Source organism: Equus caballus, unplaced genomic scaffold (assembly GCF_041296265.1).
Source record: "Equus caballus isolate H_3958 breed thoroughbred unplaced genomic scaffold, TB-T2T haplotype2-0000440, whole genome shotgun sequence".
In the NCBI taxonomy this organism is placed as follows: domain Eukaryota; kingdom Metazoa; phylum Chordata; class Mammalia; order Perissodactyla; family Equidae; genus Equus; species Equus caballus.
The window spans coordinates 2,920,867-2,937,617 of record NW_027222395.1 but is presented as its reverse complement, the minus strand read 5'-3'; positions in this window follow the sequence as shown (position 1 = coordinate 2,937,617).

The window sequence follows — 16,751 nt, the reverse complement described above, 5'->3', positions numbered from 1 at the left end:
CTCTGGAATAAGAAGGGCCCTCTTGCTACAGAGCTTTGTACAGACGGTCTGGCTTAGCTGAGCTCCTACACAGCAGTGTCTGTACAACTTTTTCCCGGGAGTGGGAGAATGGAAGGACCTTGAGAGCTTTCAAGTGTATGTCTGTGATCTTCTGTGACATTCTTTTGGAAGAGTTGTACAAGGGAGAATAGGCAAATGTTAAATACAATTGAACTGAAAGATATAAATTGAAGCTTCTGGGAAATGTAATAAACAGAACCTACTGTAAATAACATTGTAAAGTGTGGTAAAAAATTATATTGGCTCACAAGAGAAAAAAATGGAAGAAATAGTTAGAAAGAAGATTTTAAATATCATACTTCCCAGACTTAAAGACACAATTATACAATAATACAAATTGTATACAAAGTTTCAATAATACAAATTGTTTAATCCATATAGTAACATCATTTGGGAAATAAGAAACAATCATATTTAATTTGCAAATTAGTTTTCAGTTGAATTCAAACAGAAGACAGGTGAAAATTTGCCAGATAAGGCAATAGTTCTTAACTACGGATGATCATATATCCCTCTCCTCTCCCAAAGGGACATTTGACAATGTCTGGAGACATTTTAGATTGTTACAATGGAGGGAACAGTGGTTTGGGTGATATTGTCATCAAGTTAGAGGCCAGAGATGCTGCTACACATGGTGTAATGCATAGGGTAGGCAGTTCAATAGACATTCTTTATTAAAAAAACATAAATCACTATTTACTTTGATATCTTAAGTAGTTAGTCACAAAGAGGAATGATAGTTAAAGTGCTAAACTGATATTTCAAGTACAGATATAATTAAGTAAACAGACTATTTCTTCATATCACAATATATGCACATATTTTTATAGAAATTAGTTCCAATTATAGAAGTTATTTCAAGTGTTTGCTTTTCGTTAGTAACTGTAGGAATGAAAAAAATTTTTTCATTTTGCTAGACCTTTCTTTGCAGAATTCATGAAATCAATAAGATCAGAATGCCTTACATGAGGATTTGATTACATGTTACCATTTAACTTATTTTTTGTTTTTTAAAGATTGGCACCTGAGCTAACATCTGTTGCCAATCTTCTTTTTTTTTTTTTTAATTCTTCTTCTCCCAAAGGGCCCCCAGTACACAGTTGTATACTCAAGTTCTATGTCCTTCTGGTTGTGCTATGTGGGATGCCACCTCAGCATGACCTGATGAGCAGTGCTAGATCTGCACCCAGGATCTGAATTGGCAAAACTCTGGGCCACCAAAGTGGAGAGCGCAAACTTAACCACTTGGGCACAGGGTGGTCCCACTATTTAAATTCTTGAGTTCATAATTACATTCTTAAGTCTTAGAATTATATTTCAGAACATGAATAGAGTTGTTTTATAATTTTTGAAAAAGTAAAATTAACTAGGAATTCTTTTCTGAATCATTAGGTATTCCTGTCTTGGATACTTAACACCTATCAGGATTATAACACATCTATTCTGTCTCACCTTATATTCTACACAGAGGAAAGTTAAGCATGCTTCACGTGCCAATTGTTCTCCATAATATATTATTTCTAAGACTGATTTTCAGATCCTACCATCAGGAAAAATATTTGCAACAGAGAAATATAACTGCTGGGGTCATATTCTCCCTCTTGGGCTTCTCATATTTCCCAGAACTGCTAACCCCCCTCTTTGTGATGTTTCTGGTCATTTACAGCTTCAGTGTGGTAGGAAATCTTCAAATGATGGTGATTATCAAAACTAACCCTAAACTACACATCCCCAAGTACTTTTTTCTAAGCTATTTCTCATTTGTGGATTTCCGCTATTCCTCCATCATTACACCCAAGATGCTGGTGAACCTACTTGCAGAAGACAGAACCATTTTGTTTTCAGGATATATGGGGCAATTATTTTTCTTTTGCACCTTTGTGATGACTGAATTAATTCCATTTACTGTGATGGCCTATGACCACTTTGTGGCCATTTGAACCCTCTGTGCCATGTCACAGAAACTCTGTGCTGTGCTAGTACTTGTAGCATATGCATGGGTCATAGCATGTTCTTTGCTACTCACGTGTTCTGCTAAGTTATCTTTTCAAGGTGTCAATATAATCAATCACTTCTGTGAGCTGTCCTCCTTGTTTTTCCTTTCTTGCTCAGATTCTTATCTCAGCCAATTATGTCTTTATTGTTGCCACCTTTAATGAGGTGAGTACATTGCTCATCATTCTCATGTCTTATGTGTTCATTGTCATGACCCTGAAGATGCATTCAGTTGATAGATGCTGCAAAGTCTTTTCCACCTGTGCTTCACACCTGACCACCATCGCCATCTTCCATGTTGCCATTCTCTTCCTCCGTTATGTACCAACTCCAATAACTCCTGGTACACAGTCAAAATGGACTCTGTGTTTTACACAAAGTAGCGATCCTCATGTTGAATCCTCTGATTTAGAGTCTGAGAAATAAAAAAGTCAAGGAGACCATCAGCAACATAATGAAAACATTTTTTTCGTATCAAATGCATATACTGGTAAATATTTACTTCAGTTTTTGCAGAACATCTTTCTGATTTTGTAATGAACTTTGTATCAAGAGTTGACTTTCAAAAACCGCTTTAGATTTTCAAAAAGAAAGAACATTTACAATGAAAAGACAATGAATTTTAGGTTAAAGAGACCAAATCTGATGGTATAAACCAGAGGAGATCAATTGCCATGACTTCATCTTTAGTTAAAAAAATGATGTAATATGACTTAGCTCATAAAGTGGTATGTGGAACAAAATAAATCGTAGACCACATATCTGGTATATAGTATATGTGCAATAAATGCTAGTTCTGTTATTATTTCTTCCTTGATAATTGAAAAGTTATAGGTGCTAAATAGGAAAACAATTTTGTGGTTTAAATTTAGTGACATAGATGACAGGAAAAGATGTACTCTCACTTTCAAGAACATCACAAGCCAGAGTTGTTGGTAAATATAATAAAAGTGCTGGTGGGAAGAGAGAGTGTAAAATCATTTGTGGCTGTGAGAGGGATTGTTTCATAATTGCATGCCTCCTTTACCTGACTCTGAAGGATAAGCAAGTTATTAAGAGAAACAAAGGAGAAAGATACTAGTTTTATTCAGGAGTAAAGAGCGTGAACTATGTTCAAGAGATAAGTACATATAACCATCTCAATTACTAAACAAATATTTTGTGCTACTATTGTATGCTCTATGCATACAGGGTATATTGTTAGGTGCTTAAAGGAATGAAAATTTGCATAACTTTTAGCTACTGTTCTAAATGATCTCTAAAAGTGTTCCAGTGTATAGGATGAAAAGATTTATATAAGCTTGCTTCTTGAAATAGAACAAAAAGAGAAAATATATTTATGTTCCATATTATATGCTTCCTTTATATCACCTACCAATCAGTGTAAATATATTATTATTATTATTATTATGGCAGCTTGACCATGGGTATATCTTAGTTTTCTTCATCAGGAATCTCTAGGCAGTCTTCATAAAATAATTCAACGGATTTGTTGTAAGTTTTGAGAGCTGTTTGCTTTCCTGGAATGTGAATGTTGCTTTAAATTAACTATAATTTTTAATTATAATCTAAGCAAAGAAAAAATAAAATCCAGATTATTGTGTATATGAGGGAGGATTAATTTTCCCAGTAACAGTGCAATATTTATTATAAGATGCCATCATAGACACAGGTATCCAATGTGGACACTTTATTACATCACTTTGATCTTTTCTTTTATCTCTTCTATCATCAGTTTTGCTTGAAATTTTTTTTAAAGATTTTATTTTTTCCTTTTTCTGCCCAAAGACCCCCGGTACATAGTTGTATATTCTTGTTGTGGGTCCTTCTACCTGTGGCATGTGGGATGCTACCTCAGCGTGGTTTGATGAGCAGTGCCATGTCCATGCCCAGGATTCGAACCAATGAAACACTCAGCCGCCTGCAGTGGAGCGCATGAGCGCAACCACTCGGCCATGGGGCCAGACCCTTCCTTGAAATTTTTATACATCAGTTTTCCCTTTTATACTTTTTCTGTCTGAATAAAATTCCAAATTTAGTCAGTAACATATTGAAAGAAGAAATTCTAGCAGTTTTTATAAGGGTAAAATAAAAACTAGGCAACAATTTTATGTTGGTTCAATGAAATAATTTGATATTATTGTAAGATTTTAAACTTAAAATGATAAATTAATATTACCATTTTTTAACCCTTTTTCTCCCCAAAGCCCCCCAGTACATAGTTGTATATTCTTTTTTGTGGGTCCTTCTAGTTGTGGCATGTGGGACGCTGCCTCAGCATGGCTTGATGAGGAGTGCCATGTCCGCCCCCAGGATTCAAACCAATGAAATACTGGGCAGTCTGCAGCAGAGCGCACGAATTTAACCACCCAGCCACAGGGCCAGCCCCCAATATCACCTTTTTATTGTTAATATTTAGAGAAGAAATAACCAACATTGTTTTCTGTATTCACAAGTAAACTGTCTTCTTCTATACATTGTCACTTATTTGATATTTAAATAAACTAGAACAATGATGGATACATAGCAGAAAAGTTGTACAAATGTTGGGAATCAATGATGAACAATCCATTTTCAGAGAATAAATCTTTTCTATCTTGGCAAAGAATGACTAAATTTGTGTGAAGTCAGAGACACAATCCCCTTACTTTTATTCTGAGGAAATGGAGATATATATTGTTTAAGTGCTCTGACAACTATTTTAAAATTAATAGTTGACACAATCAAGACAATAATTTGAGACTTCAACCCTACAGGCCTTAATACATTTCATTAAATACTGATATAAAATTTCGTATGGTTTCATTTTCTAACTTTAAATTTCAAATTATCTTTGGTAACTTCTACAGCTGCTGTAGAGCTAGATTTTTATTAGTTTTATTCAACTTTTTTTAACTCATGTGCTTCTTAAATAAATTAATTTTTAAAATTTACAAATCTGTTAGAATTTTCAAATGACTTCAAAAATAACTTATAGTAACTTTAAGTGAAAAAGAAAAATCTAATGTCCAATGCATACTGTTGTTATGTTATGTTCATAATAATTAATCCGAAATATACAGATCATCAGATTTCCTGTCATTTCTTTTGTCCTGGGAATCATGTTTAAATCCACCTACTCTCCAGAATTGCATCCTTTAATAATCACACTAGTATATTACTTTGCACCCAAAATATATGTATATTGACCATTTATTTACTTTGTTAATAAAGTTATAAGTGGCTTTTGTCTACACAGACCTATCATTATAATGATCATTATATTGGTCCTATTCAATAACTTAACTATATTACAAATTTTTGTAAAATTTTCAAAAGTAAAATATAAAATGTCCCTGGAAATGCATCTCTTAATGGTATTGATTGAGATGAATTTTATTTTTTATTTCAATTTAAAACTATCCATGGATGAGTATTTTTACTACTAAAATAATACAGATTTCAGTATACTTAAATTTGATCATCTTACAAAAAGAAGGATGGGAACACAGCTGTGGTTTTTTGAGGAATAGGGCTGTCACTCCATATTTTTTAACATCACACACATATTAAGTCAAAAGACCTCTACACACTTACCATTAATGATTATTTTAACCATTTACTAAATATAATTATATACATTTCATTTGTCATTTAAGGTGCATCTGTTAATATTCTAGTTTTGAAATGGAATTGTGCAATCATTAGAGAGATTCACTTGTTTAGTTTTTTAGAAATTTATGAAAAAGTCTTTAGTATGATTTATTAAATAACAAATTTAAAAAACATGTTACTGTTTCACTTAGTTGAATTTTTCTTAAATCAATATGATTAGGCTTTTGGCTTAAGTGTAGGAGGTAGAAAGCCAGAAAGATATTTGCTTTCAATATTACAGTACAAAAAGCTAGATTTTCTGCAAATTGAAAACATTATTGAAACCCATTGGATAGCTTGGGTCACTGTGCAACTAACCAACACAACCGTAGAGTTACCAGTAACAGCATTCCATTGCTAGGGGAGGGGGAAATATCAGGAAAGAGAGACTCTCTGGGGTATATGTGCAAAGAGAAGGCTTACAGCTTAAAGTTAATTAGATATTAAACATATCTTGTAGGCCAAGCCCCATCCTAAGTATAAGGTAACACTAGAGGAATTTGGATATTTTGGTACATTGAGGTAGCCATCGTATCAACAACACTGAAGCCCAGCTCAACTCCCACACTTAATGTTATGCAAAAAGTGAGTAAATTTCCAGGCTTGAATATCGTTTACTTCAGTATCTATTGTTCTAAAAACCATATCCATTCTTAAGCAAAAATTATATGGCACACAAATAAGTGGAAGAAAATAACTCACTACAAAAAGACACAGATATTAACAGAATTAGATTCAGCTATGACCTAGACATTAGAAATAACAGACAGGCAATCTAAAATAAATATGACTGCTGTTGGCTCTAGTGGAAAGGTAGACAACACAAATGGATAGACGGGTATTTCAGCAACGTCATGGAACTATGAAACTGAATCAAATAAAAGTGCTAGAAAAAAATAAAAAATAACAGAGATAAAGGATATTTTTAAAACTTTTTATTGAGATTCTGATAGCATACAAGCTTGTGAAGTTTCAGTTGGACATTATTGTTTCTCAGTCATGTTTTAGGTGCACCACGTCACCCTTTGTGCCCATCCTGCACCCCGCTATCCTCTGGTAACCATTTATCTGTTCTCTTTGTGTACTTGTTTAATTTCACTTATGAGTGGAGTCATACAGAGACTGTCTTTCTCTATCTGGCCTATTTCACTTAACATAAGACCCTTAAGTTCCATCCATGTTGTTGCGAATGGGACAATTGCATCCCTTTCATGGCTGAGTAGTATTCCATTGTGTACATATACCATATCTTCTTTATCCCATCATCACTTGATGGGCACTTAGGTTGCTTCCATGTCTAGGCTATTGTAAATAACACTGCCATGAACATAGGGGTGCATGGGACTTTTGGCATTGCTGATTTCAAGTTCTTTGGATAGATAACCAGTAGTGGGATGGCTGGGTCATATGGTATTTCTATTTTTAATTTTTTGAGAAATCTTCATAATGTTTTCCATCGTGGCTTCACCAGTTTGCATTCCCATCAGCAGTGTAGGAAGCTTCAATAAAGGGTATTTTTAAGGGGCACAAAAACAGCTTCAACCTAGATGAGGAAAGAACTAGTGAAATTAAAGGTAGGCCAATAGAAAACACAAAAAATTACATGCAAACAATAAAAAGGATCAAAGAAAACATCAAGGAGTTGGATACCAATATCAAATAGTAAAGAAATACTATAATTTGAAACTCAGAAGCAAAAGAGACGGAGGTTAAGGCAGAGGAAATATGTGTAGAGATAATGGCTAAGAACATTCCAAAATTAACAAAAGATACCCAACACAAATCAAGAAAGCTCAGAAAATACAAAGCAGAAAGAAAACACACATACACACACAATAAAACACAAAAGAACAAAAGTAAAAGAAAAAATATTGAATACAAGAATCACTATATATTGAACAGAGCTTTTCAACCTCAGAAATATTGGCATTTTGCACTGGGTGATTTTTGTTGTGAGGCACATTCCTGTGCATTGTATGCTGCTTAGCAGTGTCTGTGACCTCTTCACAATAGATGCCAGCAGTACTCCCTTGCAGTTGGGAAAATTAAAGACATTTCATGTGTTGTCAAATGTCCTCTTTGTGCTTGTTGGGATGGGGAGGATGGAATTGGGTATAAAACCAATTCTACTTTAGAACTGCTGATCTAAAGGAAAAAGTTAAGCATTATAGCACATTTCATTGCAGAAAATGTGAAAGTCAGAATAAATGGACAGAAAGTTGAAAATGCTAAAGGGGAAACAACAAAAAATCTGTCACTCCCAAAGGGCATACACGTGAAAATATCTTTCACAAATGGAAGACAAAACAACTTTTGTTGAGACTAACAGAAACTGACAGAATTTATTACCTGTAGGCATGTATTACTAGAAATATTAAAATAAGTTATTCAGGGAGAAGGAAATACTACCAGACAGAAAATTCAAGCTACACAAGGAAATGAACACTGGTAATTGCACAATGAATAAATGTATTTTTTTCACATTTTCATTGTTCTAAAAGACATCTGATTGTCTGAAGGGAAAAAGTAGCATAAAATGACATTTACAGAGTCTGTATAAGTAAAATATATAATAGTAGCATGATAAGAGAACTTGGAAGTTTACTGTTTTTTAAGTCCATAGAAGACCTATAATTTATTTTAAAAAGGCCTTTGTAAACTCATAGAAAACCATTTTGACTTTAAAGAAATAAAAATATGAAGTCAATAGAGGAGGGAAAATAAGGGGAATCATAGAAAAATTCTTTCCAAAGAAGACAAAAATGAAAGACACAGGATAGGTTAAACAAGTAGAGATATGGTATAAAGATGGTAGATTTAATTCAGCCATATAAGTAATTACATTAACCATAATAGACTAGACACCCAATTTAAAGATGGAGGTTGTCATACTGGACACATAACAAAAAACTCCGGACTATCTAAATAAATCTTCTTAATTGTAAAGACATATTGTGTTAACTATAAAAAGATATAAAATATCTCATTCATGAATATATTAATATAAAACAAAGTAGACTTTAGAACAAGAAATATTACTAAGGATAAGGAGGCCATAAAATAAGGAAGAAGTCAATTCACCATTATTCATAGCAATCTTAAATGTATTGATTGAAAGAGTACATATTGTTAAGATAGTAAGACTCCCTAAATTGATTAATAGATTCAATGAAATCCCAGCCAAGATCTCATAAGACGTTTTTTTATTAATTGACCAGCTAATTCTGATTTATATACAGTCAAAACTAGAAAAAACAAACAATATTGAAATTCACAAAATCATTGAAAGAATCTCACTACCTGATTTCTTAATTTTTTGAAGAATTTTTATATTTTTTTCTCCCCAAAGCCCCATGGTACATAGTTGTATATCTTAGTTGCAGGTCCTTCTAGGTGTCGCATGTGGTATGTCGCCTCAACGTGGCCTGATGAGCAGGGCCATGTCTGCACCCAGAATCTGAACTGGTGACACCCTGGGCTGCCGAAGCAGAGCACACAAACTTAACCCCTTGGCCACGGGGCCAGCCCCTCACTACCTGATTTCTATACTTACTATAAAACAAAGTAACTAAGGCAATGTGGTATTCAAAGTATAAATAGATAGACCAATGGAACAGAGCAGCGGATCCAAATACAGACACACATCTAAATGATCAGATCATTTTCCACAGATACAAAGTGTGTACAATGGAGAAAAACAGTCTGTTAACAAAAGATGCTAGATCCCTTAAATATCCATGTGCAAAAGATGGGCTTCAGTTGATAAATCATATCACATAAAATAATTAACTCAAATGGTCGTAGAACTAAATGTTAAATCAAATTTTAAAGCTTCCAGAAGAAAACATAAGAAAAATTCCTTGTAATTTTACATTAGACAAACATTTCTTAGATATAAATCCCAAATCATAATCGATAAAAGAAAAACGGTAAGTGAGATGACATCAAAATTGAAAACTTTGCTCCTCAAAAGCCACTGTTGAAAGAATGGAAAAGTTAGACATACAATAGAAGAACTTCTTTCCAAGGACACATCTGATAAACAATTTGTATGCAGAATATAGACAAGACTCAAAATTAAACAACACACTTCTGAATAAGCCAAAGGTCAAACAAGAGAAATTGTAGAAAATTTTGAATTGAATGAAAATAAAAACACAATGTATAAAATTTTAAAAGATATTTCTAAAGTACTTAGAGGGAAATCTAGGGCTTAAATATCTATATTAGAAAAGAAGAAATATCTCAAAACTAGAACCTTAGCTTCCACATTTAGAAGCCAGAAAAAGGAATGATGAATTAAAAACAAACAAACAAAAAGGAAAAGGAAGCATATTATAAAGACTGGCACGTGCACCAATAATAGAAAGATGAAAAACAAAGGAGAAAATCAAAGAGTTTGAACTTGAAAAGTTCAGTAAAATTTATAAAATTTTATCTAGAATTTAAGAAAAAGCAGATAAGATACAAATTAATATAATCAGGAGGCATATTGACCTTGTAGAAATTAAAACGACTATAGCAAATATTGTAAACATCATATGCAAATGCATTAGTCAACTTAGATGATAAGGACAAATTCCTAAAATGGAAAAATTACCAAAATTGACAAAAGAAGAAATAGAAATCTGAATAGACATATAAAAATAAATAAATTGAATTTGTAATTAAAATATTCTTCCCTCCTACCAATATCTAGACACAGATGGCTTCACTACCTAAGTTTACTAAACATGTATATGAAAATAATAGCAACTATTGAATAACTCATGTTAAAAATAGACTAAGAGATCATCTTTTCAATTTATCTATTAAGCCAGTATTACCCTGATAACAAAGTCAAAAAAGAAACATGAGGAAGGAAAACACAATACGATATCTCTCACAGTTGTAGATACAAATATTCTCAGCAAAAATATTAGCAAAATAAATCCAATAATGCGCTTAAAGAGTAATAAATCACAAGCAAGTAAGATCTATCCCAGGAATGCAAGGTGGGTTTAACAAATGAAAAGCATTAGTGTAACACATCAATTCTGTAAAATAAAACACTAGAACAACATATAGCCACCTCAATAATTGCAGAAAAACTGTTTCAGACAATCCAACACTGATTTAAGATAAAAAAAAAAGTCTGAGCAAAGAAGAAATAGAGAAAGTTACTTTCAACCTACCAAACATCCTTCTAGCACCACACTTAATGTTTAAGGAGTGAGTGATTTCCCCATAAAGTAAAAAAATAATGCTTGATGCTCACTCTCAGTATTGATGATAGATAGATATTTAGAAAGGTAGACAGATACATAGATGACATATAGATAGATGGATAGATAGATGATAGATTAATAAATCAGTCATCTGAATTTGAAGTAAAACTGATTTTATTCACAGACTTCATGGTCTTATAAGTAGAAAATCGTAAGCATTCCACATACACACACAAAAACCACTAGAATAACTGAGTTCATCTCAGTCATGAGATACAAAATCATTATACAAAAAACAATTTTATTTCTAGATAGTATCAAAATAATATCTGAATGTGAAATTAAGAAAAGGATGTGATTCATGATAACATAAAAATATTTAGAATTGAATTTAATGAAAGAACAGTACTTAATCCTGAAAATTACAAAACATGTTAATTGGTACTGGTATAATGCAGACAAATATATCAATGTAATAGAATCAGTGATCCAATAATAAACACATAATGGCTGATTGCTTTTTGTCAAAGCTACCAAGGCTATTTATTGGGGAAGGATACTCTTCACAATAAATAGTAAAAAGTAATTGACTACTCACATGAAAAAAGATGAACTAAAACCTACACTTCACACCAAACACAACATTAACTCAAAATGGATCATATACCTAAATTTACAAACAAAAAGTACAAATTATATATCTGATGATAGTTTTACATCAATAATATATAAAGAATACTTACAACTAAGGTACAGTCATGCACTGCCTAATGATGTTTCAGTCAATGATGGACCACATATTCATTAGACAGTGGTCCCATAATATTTGTATGATGAAGACTAGGTATGCAGTAGGCTGTACCATCTAGGTTTGTGTAAGTACACTCTATGATGTTTGCACAATGACCAATTGCCTAGTGATGCATTTCTCAGAATTTATCCCCTTCATTAAGTGTTGCATGACTGTATAGAAAGGCAAATACAATCATTAAAATAGACAAAATACTTGAATACACATTTTAACAGAGAAGATATAATCTAAAAGGAATATTATGACTTGGAAAGAGGCAGAATGATGTGCTATGAGTTTGAGGTTCCTCGTTTAAGGCATAAAAAAATCAAAGCCTTAAGAACAAAAATATTCTAAGTTTAACCTTCTTATGATATTGATAGGTTTCTAATCCTAATTTTTAAGTCCTGTCTACTTGTCACCCTAATGCTGAGAGTTGAATCAATATACCTGAGACCTGATCCTGGGGAATCAAGACAGTGAACTATCTCTGCTCAGTGTATAAGGTGATACTTTTGGATTTGTTTTGGGTTTACCAAAAATTAGTTCTTATTATCAGCCTGGAACAGTAGGAAGAGAATTTTCCTGTTTTAACTCTGAAGTAGGTAAATAACTCAGTTTTTTTTGTTCTGGTCAGGTAATACAAAAACAGTAAGTTCAGGAAAGTGATAATTTGACTTAAAAATTAGTTCAAGAAATGGAGAAAACATCGGATTATGTTTCCAGTCTAGACTCTCTTCACTCAGCGTCATTGTATGTGAGTATCTGAAGGTGTGTTTATATTCCTCCTGATGTCCTGGAAGGAGTGCAGAGAATAAAATTCCTCAACTTCCATCTTCCTTTTCTTTAGGGACAGGCCTGAAAGGAAGACCCCACTTAGATGAAATACACAGCATAACCACTTTCTCCAACCAACAACTTGAGCTAACTTGGGAAAAGTTTTCACTTACCTCCTTTTGATTCTGCTTTCATTCTGGCTTAGCCCTCCAGTTTGAAAATCTGTGTTGCTGTCTCTCCAGCGTTTTAAACCACTCTGTCCTTGGATCTGTATTGTGAAAACAGAGTTTTCTGGTATAGCTCTGGGAACTCTTCTTTTGAAAAACTGCCTTCATGGACAACACACTGATTTAGACCTAACTCTTCTTTTTCCTTTGTCACACTACTCTAGGCCTTAGGGAGCTAGATTAGACAGATGTATGGTTCTAAAGCAATGTTTCTACCCACCACTGTAGCTGTACTATTTTCATCATTATCATGTTAATCTAATTCCAGAATTGGCAAAAGAAACAACTACTTTGAAAAAGTACTGTAAACTTTATGTGGTACATAGTACCAATAGGTTTCACAGCTATCACTTAATGTACATCTGAAAACAATATTTAAAAATTATGATTGGAGCTGGCCCCATAGCTGAGTGGTGAAGTTTGTGCACTCTGCTTTGGCAACCCAGGGTTTTTCTGGTTTGGATCCTGGGCACAGACATGGCACCACTCATCAAGCCATCCTGAGGTGGTGTGTCACATAGCACAACCAGAGGCACTCACAACTAGAATATACAACTATGTACTGGGGGGATTGGGGAGAAGAAGAAGGAAAAAACGAGAAGAAGATTGGGAACAGATGATAGTGCAGGTGCCAATCTTTAAAAAAATTACGATCGCTATGAATGGTAGATTGCTTTAAAAATATTATAATGAAAAATGTAAGAGTCAGATAATTACCCACCTAAATGTTTAATTTATACATCCAAATATCCAGACTACATATTAAGTTTGTTATCAAAGATACAAATTCATAAGTGGTTGGCTTTTATTTTTCTCTTTTCATGGCATTTTGTCTTCATGTAGACTTAAGGAAGGACTTAAAAATTAAAGTTGAGTGCTATAACTTAACTGATGTTTGGTTAAGTTATGTGAAATAATTGGGTTGTTGGCAAGGTGTGCTAATGGTGGTGAAATACCCTGAGGTCTAATTAGCCATAGCTAAGAAACTTCACAGAATTTACCTACTAATAGGATATATGTTAGCTCTTGTAAGGCTGAAGAGAAGGGCCGTATCCAGAGGTGCCATTTATAAATCAACAAAGATGCTTATTTTAGCTCAGCTAGTTGGCATTTCATTTATTTATTTATTTATTTATTTTTAAAGATTGGCATCTGCACTATCATCTGTTGCCAATCTTCTTCTTTTTTTTTTTTGTTCTTCTCCCCAAAGCCACCCCCGTACATAGTTGTATATTCTAGTTGTAAGTGCCTCTGGTTTTGCTATGTGGAACACGGCCTCAGCATGGCCTGATGAGCGGTGCCATGTCCACACCCAGGATCCAAACCAGCCACAAAACACTTGGCCGCTGAAGTGGAGTATCTCAACTTAACCACTTAGTCATGGGGCTGGCCCCTAATTGGCATTTTAATCTTACAGCTTTACTTTGTTCTTCGTGAATTGACAGCTCCCTGGGGCCCTGGCCATGAAGCTACATCAGACAAGTTCATAGTGAGGTGATTTTTCCAGGAAGTCATTTAATTATAGAATGTGATATTTCAATGGATTTTACAAGTCATATAATTACCCCTCACCCCCACCAATCTGAGGTTTAAATCTCTTCTTCAGCATGGCAGGTATCAAGAAAGATAGAATAAGTGACAGTACTACCAACTTAGGAGTAAAAATATTTTGAGGTCTTTTGTGTTTATTGATATATATTTAAAATAGTTAGAATCATATTACCCATTCAAGTTTGCATCCAAGTTTTTCCCCACTTAATATTACAAAATAAAAATTTTGCTGTGATATATCATAATTTAAAAAAAATCCCTCTTGAAAACTACACATTATTCAAATATATTCACTATATTTTACTTATCCATTTCTCTAATGTTGGAATTTCCATGTAGTTTCTCATTTTCCACAGCTTTTAATCATTGTATTTAAAAGATTTATACATAACTTTTTCTCTTTTAAAAATATTTTACTTTAAGGTTTATTCCTAGAAAGGTTATTGTGGAGTCAAAGAAAAAGGAGAAAGTAATTTGTATTTCTTCGTAGTTATTTCTAAATCACTTTTATTAATTATATCTTGTTTTTAATTTATGTCACTGTACTCTTTCTGATCTGTTTGAGAGTTCACCTCAGAATAAGAAAATGCAGCAAAGCTATGCACTTTGTTCTCACATATGTACAAGATCTCTATTTTGGATAATTAAATAGTAATATTCTTTATCCACTATCTTTGAAAGGAAATGATACATTTTTGCAGAGTACAATTTCTTATATTTATGTTTCCTCTTTTCTTTCCTTTGGGAAATTTATGTCCCCAAATCTCCTCATTCTATTAGTAAAGTAATTTCCTATAACCAGGAACGATGGATGATGGATGTTATGGAGGATTGGAGAAGATGATGTGAGAATGCATATGGCAGACACACAAAGGAGTGAGAGGATCTCATGGATGGACAACCTGATGCCATTTGTAATAAAATGTTGGGGGAGGGATTTCCAAAGGTATTTAACAGGAACACTTTTTAACACTTTGTGTGGACAAATATATGTTAATATACATAGCAAGTGTCCAATAAATTGACTGAGTGGACGTGTAATAGGTACTTATGGTAAGTAATAGATTTTAAATGTGTTTGTGTGTATACATGTAGAGAACTTTATTTAGCAGACTCTTTCTTTCTGTTCTCCACACTAAGTTTCTATTTTTACAGGTTTAAAAATAAGGGTTTCCTTTGCTTGACAGATGCTTATGTATTGAACACCTATCCAAGAATTTTTTTTAATCCCTGTCTACTGAAGCTGGAAATTACCTGAATGTGACTATGTTAAATTGGATTTGGAACAGACTTTTGAAGAATAAAACTATTAATTAATAAACACCATAGTTATCTTAAAAGTAAAATGACCCAATAACATACTCTTTCCTTAAAGCAATTAATATTTTCCTACTTACCCTATAAAGTATGTCAGAAACTATTAAACTGGAAGGCAGCTTCCTTTCAAAAGTTTGTTTCTCATAAAGAAGAGAGTAGTGATAAATAGAGTGGGAGGATGAGAAGGCCGGGATTCCTAGGTTTATTGCTGGAGAAGAGTGCATATTTTTACAAATGAAGATATAGGAAGTGTGATAATTCACCCAGCATTTATTCATCACCCAACAGGTGCCAGGCATTGCAGATGTTATGCCAGGCACTGTGGTATGCACAGCAAGAAAAGACACGTGAATAGCATAGTGTTTTGGTAGGTACCAGGGAGTGTGTGTCACCCATGACTTGTTTGTTTCCCTGATCTGTCTACTTATGACAAATAGTTATTGACCACATCTTTCTTTCCACAGTTAGAGCCATGGGTTCAAATGTAAATGCTCCTGGAAGAGGGAATGACTTTTACCTTACAAAATAATCTGAGAGTTGCAATTTGTAAGCTCACAGACACAGAGGACATTTTGGAAGCACAGGGCATCAAAATAACTAAGAAAAGTCACAAAGTTGGAGAGGGCCAGCCCCATAGCCAAGTGGTTAAAATTCCACGCATTCTACTTTGGAGGCCTGGGTTCTCAGGTTCAGATCCCAAGTGTGGAGGTATTCCATTCATTGCCCATGCTCTGGAGGCACCGTGCATACATAATAGAGGAAGATCAGCACAGATGTTAACTCAGGGCTAATCTTCCTCAAGGGGGAAAAAATAGAGGAGAATTCACAATGGACATTAGCTCAGGGCAAAACTTCCTCACACAAAAAAAAGTCATAGAGTTGGAACCAGGAGAATCTAGATGTCAGCTATATAGTATTTTCTCAGTAAACTACACATCAAATGTTGCCCTATAGAGGTTTTGTAGGTGACAGTTACTAGGTGTCTGAAGAGATTGAAAGCATCATGGAGGTAATGGGGAAGAATTGAAACAATTACTGGGGCAAAGAGTTCCAAGGACATGCTCCATGTTTACAGTGACTACTCTATTTTTGTACTATGAAATACAGACTACAACCCCTTCATGATTATTAGGTAGGTTTTTTTTTTTATCCCTTTGTAGGTAATGTAGGCTGCAGGAAGGTGTTACTTGCTGA